Consider the following 6171-nt stretch of genomic DNA (forward strand, 5'->3'; position numbering starts at 1 on the left):
GAAAGTTGTAAAGATGAGGATGTTAAGGTGGATGTATTGACATATGAGAATGAACAGAATTAGAAATGAGAGCATTAGAGAGAAAATCGGAGTTGTATCTATTGAGAAAAAATTTGAGAAACACTTTTAAGATGGTACAGGTATGTATGTACTTAAACGACCAATAAATACTCCAGTTAGACAATATGAAACTATGATAACCACGTGATCCTGTCCGAATCGCTGAACCAAGGGACACTGGGCACGCGGCACGCTCCCAATCGTTGGAGTGAACCTTCGGCTGATCGAACGAAGCTCCAGCGATCCTGCACAAAAGTCTAGCCGGGAAGTTCCCGGCGATGATCCTCCGACGCTCAAGTCAGGTAAGTGGTGAAGAAAGTGGCTGCCAAATTTTTAGAGAACGCGTACCTTCGGCGAAGTAATAGCCTCTTTATATAGGATGGAGAAGGAACTGATGCACGTCTACCGAGGCGCGTACGTGTCAGCAGCCCATACCATGGTATGCACTTGTCAGAGAGCTTACCTGACACCATGCTGCCACAGTCGAGCATGTTCTTTGATGTGACGGCAGGACCACCCGTTGTCAGACTAGAAGTATGGCATAGCCATACGACTTGACGGCTGTCAGCAGATATCCCCGTCTTTTACCCACCGTCTGACTGGGGTGCCCGGCCCGCCGAGCGGGCGATGAACGTCGTCCGGACGAGCTTGATTCTTTGCGCCGTCCAGGCGGCACTTCCTTCCGCTCGGTCCTTACGCACTGTTTTATTTGAGCGTCGGAACCCTGGTCCCTACCAGGGTGCCTTTTACTATCAGATTTCCCTTTCTTCTGAGTCCGGTCGGCTTGCCCTTTTCCGGCGAACCACTAGATCCTTTGACCTACCCTCAGCGTTGACTCCTTATGGGATTCCGGATTTTTACTACCGGATCACTTGCCTTCCTATCGAGTCTAGTCGAAGGAGGCAATGTCCGACTGACTGGACCGCCGATCTGTCGAACAATGATCATTGCCTTAGGCCGCTCGGCCATGCATAAGGATGCTCCTCCGAGCGGCGATATCTGTCCGTTCGGCGATACTTTGTCCGTGCCTTGTATTTTCTTGGAATCGATGTCCGTTGTTCTCCCACACTACCCATCACGTGCTCTGCGCACGGTAAGAGGAGCTCATTAAATGCGGCTAGTAACCGGCTGACACGTGGCGACCGTGCATTTGTCAGAGTATGGCGGTTGCGTCACTTCCGATGGGACAGCCGCCGTTTGAAACGGACGATCCGATGACAACCTCGATATCGACGACCTGGATCGGACGGTGGAGATCGTTTCCGGGCGGCGATATAAGACCCTTGACTCCGTTTCCGCCGCATTTCGTCTTCTTCGTTTCCAGATTCCTGTCACTCCTCCCTTCGCCGGCGACTTCGTGCTCAGATTTTCCGACGATCGCTCGGCAACTTCCGATCATCTCCCGCGTTTGTAAGATCCTTTTTCTCGCTCCAGACGCATTCCTCTTTCTGTTAATCATCCTTGTCAGTCGGTTTTCTCCCATCGCTTGAACCATTTTCTTCTATCCTGCATTCTGGCCTTTCGATCATGACCAGCACCTCGCAGTCAACCGGCGGTGTTTCGGGTCTTTGGTACTCGAACATGGAAAGTCGGTTCGACGAGGAAGACGCCATGCGACTTACTCGAGCATATGACCTACCGACCGACCACGAAATAGTGTTAGCCACGCCTTCCGATCGGCCTAATGATCCTCCGTCCGACACTGTTGTCTTCTTTCGTGATCAATTCCTGGCCGGACTACGTTTTCCTCCTCACAAATTCTTCTTAGAAGTTTGCAACTATTTCCGCATTCCGCTCAGCCAAGTAGTTCCCAATTCTATTAGATTGCTGAGCGGAGTGGTAGTTTTGTTCAAACTGAACAGCATTCCCTTAACCCCAAAAATCTTCCACTACTTCTACTATCCCAAGCAAGCCGAGTGGGGCACCTTTGTTTTCCAATCTAGGATAGGCTTCGTCCTTTTCGATAATATGCCGAGCTCCAACAAACACTGGAAGGAGCATTTTTTCTACATACGCTTTCCCGAGCGGCCCACTTTCCGCACCAAGTGGCAGACGGCTATGCCTGCGCAACCGGAGCTCGGCAAGTTTAGAGGTGACGCAGACTATCTCCACGCAGCCGAACAGCTAGTCGGTCAGCGCTATCACATTGACAAGATGCTTCTCCCAGGAGTAATGCATATATTCGGCTTGTCTTCTACACCAGCCGATCTGCCTTGTAGCATGAGTAAGCTTCCCTATCTCCCCCTTTATTTTGTTCTAACTGATTTATTCTCTGCTTCTGCAGCTGAGGTCATGTGGAAGGCCAGAGCCACCGAGAAGCTCAAACTGAAGGCCGCTCGGATTGAGGCGGTGACGAGCAAGGAGGCCGCCGAACGGAGTCTTGCTCCGGCTGATCCGGCCGGCGAAGAAGGTGAGGGGACGCCAACGGTCCCAGAAGCCCCGGACGCCCCCGCCCCTCCTGATGAGGCCATGGGCAATACAGAACCTGCGAGTGAAGCTGAAGTAGAGGGCCGTTCGGCCGATGATGTGCCGCTGCGCACTCGGAAACGCCGGCGACCGGAATCCGCACCTGCCTCTACACTTGATGAGCCGCAACCTGAGCAGGGTGTAGATGCGCAGGTGCTGTCCGGAACAGTTTCCGTCGAGAGTACCCCTACCCCTCAGGATTCTCCGAGGGCCAGCTTGGAAGTGCCGCCGTCCGGCCCTTCGATGACTCGACGACGTCTCAGGCGTTTAGGCGAGCTACCCACCTCTTCTGCTGGCGGGCCATCTCAGAGCGGGCCGAGCGGCCAGAATCTACTTAAAACCGTTCTGCGCCTCCCTTCAGAGGCGTACATGGCTGCCGCCGATCGGCCGGTGTTTCCTGAGCAGATGATCACCCTGACGGGTCCTCTCGCGCAAGCTTGGATAGATGCTCGGAGTCGTATAGCCAAGTTGACTCCCGGGCAGCTCGGCGACAGCAACCTTCAATCAGCTACTGGGGTATGGCCCCTCCCCTTCCTTTCTCTCATATTTGAAGTTTTTAACCTGCTCGTGTTTGCTAGCAGAACTGGGTGGAGCAGATCGCCATTAGCGATCGGTTGGCCGAGCTGGAGGAGGAACTGAAGAAACAAAAAACGGCGGGGGATGCCAGGCAGTCGACGGCCGCTCTGGAGAAGGCCAAGAAATCGCTAGAAGCCGAGCGAAAACGAGCTGCTGATCTGGCGAGCAAGGTCGTTCGGCTCGAAGCAATGATTAAACAACGAGACAAGGAGATCCGGACGGCGACCACTCGGAAGCAACAGGCCATCAACGATATGGACCACATGAAGGTGGAGATCCGGGGGCTGGAGCAACGCATCAAGGACCTCGACGCTCTGCTGGCCACCGAAAAAGAGAGCCGCTCGGCTGATCTCCAAAGATTCGATGGAGACTTGAAGGATCTCCAAGCTGCTAGCGACGCTGCCCACGCCGCGCTCAAGGAATATCAAGAGGGGGAGTCGGCCCGCTCGGACGAAGTGAGGAAGGCGTTCCTCCGCTCAGAAGACTTCGGAGAGAAGTTTACCGACAAGATATCCCTCACGTTCGAGGAGGCCATTAAGGCGGCGGTGGGCTATCTGAAGACCAAAGGTCATCTGCCTGCCGAGCTGACCATCCCCGACGAGGACCTGGCGAGCGTGATGGACACCATCCCCGACGCTCTTTTTGATTTTGATGTGTGAGGAGCGTTTCTGTTTAACTTCTTTTTGAATTCCTGCCGTTCGGCCCCGATTATCTGTGTAATGACTTTTTTGGCTTGCATATTAGACAATCTTCGGTTCCTTCCTATTTCAGCGAGAAATTTTTCCCTCGTCCCAACTTTTAAGTGTTTCTTAAAACTCTTCCGCTCGGCACCACTGATGGCACTCGTTCACTTGTTCGCCTTTTTTAATTCTGATTAACCGTCTATTACTTCGCGCCTCGCCCCAAAGGGGTTTTTGCTGGATTTTCGCCTGGCTTCCTGCTCGGACGTTCATAGACGCCGGCTCGTCTTCCGATCTTTATCGTCGGAGCTCGACGGCGCGAATATTTATAGCCGGTCGGCGCGGCTCTCGATTTTTAACGACGGGGTCGTCGGTTTTCCGCTCGGTTTTTATAGACGCCGGCTCGTCTCTCGATATTTATCGTCGGAGCTCGACGGCGTGAAGGCTTCGGAGAGAATTTTAACGACAGGATATCCCTCACGTTCGAGGAGGTTTCGGCGGCGGTCGGCTACTTGAAGACCAAAGGTCACCTGTCTGCCGAGCTGACCATCCCACCCGAGGACTTAACGAGCGTGATGGATACCATCCCCGACGCTCTTTTTGATTTTTATGTGTGACGAGGGTTTTTATAAAGACTTTTTGATTCCGCCGTTCGGCCCTGCTTATGTAATGACTTTTTGGACTTCGATAATCGTCTGTTCCTTTCTATTTTAGCTAGATCCTCGTCTCCAGGGGTTTTCGATGGATTTTAACGAGACCGTCAGCTCGGATTATTTATAGACGCCGGCTCGTCTCTCGATATTTATCGTCGGAGCTCGACGGCGCGGTTTTTATAGCCGGTCGGCGCGGCTCTCGATTTTTAACGACGGGGCTCGTCGACGCGTCCCAGTGAGACTACACACCTGGCCGAACGGCTCAGGCCTTCGTTCCAGGCAATAACCTCCCGCTATCACCCTGATCAGCGCAGGGTTTTGGTTTTTCTTTCTGCCACCCTAGTATGCAGCCCGGCCGAACAGCTCGGGGTCTTCAAGTTCGAACGATGCTTATATTCTATACGCAGCCCGGCCGAGCGGCCTGGGGTCTTCGAGTCCGAGCTCCCGGCTCGGATATGAACCTTACGGCCGAACGGTGAACCGTTCATCGGAGAATGCTCAATGTGTTTTTATCTTTTTGCTTCCTGCATCGCAAGCATATAGGCGACGAAAAAGTATATACATTTATATTTAGCGCACCTGTCACCCAGCGCGGAGAACGTACTCCCGACCGAACGGCTCATGGTCTATTTCGTCGAGCATTTTGGCTCAGATAATTTACCTCCGTTCGAACGGTACGGGGCCCCCGATTTTCGAGCGCTTGGCTCGACCCATATACCTCCGGCCGAGCGGCACGGGGCCTTCGTTTTTCGATGATAATGCCTTATTTTCGATCTTTTGACTTTTCATTTCTGCATTTTCAGTAATCAGTCGAAAAATGTACACATGGTGATTTACAGTGATACACCTTTCACCCCGCCCGGTAAGGCTGGAGGTGGTTCGCACTCCACGGTCTATCTAGCTGCCGACCGTCTTCATCCTCCAGATAATACGCGCCCGAGCGGAGCTTTTCGATGATTTTGAAAGGACCTGCCCATGGAGCTTCAAGCTTGCCGACGTCACCGACCGGCTTGATCTTCTTCCACACAAGATCGCCGACCTGGAATGATCGGGGAATGACGCGCCGGTTGTAGTTTTGCTTCATCCGCTGACGGTATGCCATCAGCCGAACGGACGCCTTCGCCCTCTCCTCTTCTACCAAGTCCAGCTCCATGTTTCTTCGTTCGGCGTTGTCATCATCGTAGCTCTGGATCCGGGTTGACTCAACTCCAACTTCGACCGGAATGACAGCCTCACCGCCATATACCAAATGGAACGGTGTGACTCCTGTTCCTTCTTTCGGCGTCGTTCGGATGGCCCACAGGACGCTCGGCACTTCATCTGGCCAACTCCCTCCCAAATGGTCGAGCCGAGCGCGCAGAATACGAAGAATTTCCCGGTTGGCGACTTCGGCTTGACCGTTGCTCTGAGGATAGGCCACGGATGTGAAATGTTGCTCAATGCCGTAGCTCTTGCACCAATCCTCTAACATCTTCCCTGTGAATTGCCGCCCGTTGTCGGACACTAGTCGGCGAGGGATGCCGAACCGGCAAATGATGTGTTGCCAGATGAATTTTTTAACCATTTGTTCAGTAATCTTTGCGAGCGGCTCGGCCTCCACCCACTTGGAGAAGTAATCCACCGCCACTAGTAAGAATTTCCTCTGCCCGGTCGCCATCGGAAATGGACCCACAATATCCATTCCCCATTGATCGAACGGACATGAGATGGTTGATGCCTTCATCTCCTCTGCCGGT

Source organism: Zingiber officinale, chromosome 8B (assembly GCF_018446385.1).
Source record: "Zingiber officinale cultivar Zhangliang chromosome 8B, Zo_v1.1, whole genome shotgun sequence".
In the NCBI taxonomy this organism is placed as follows: domain Eukaryota; kingdom Viridiplantae; phylum Streptophyta; class Magnoliopsida; order Zingiberales; family Zingiberaceae; genus Zingiber; species Zingiber officinale.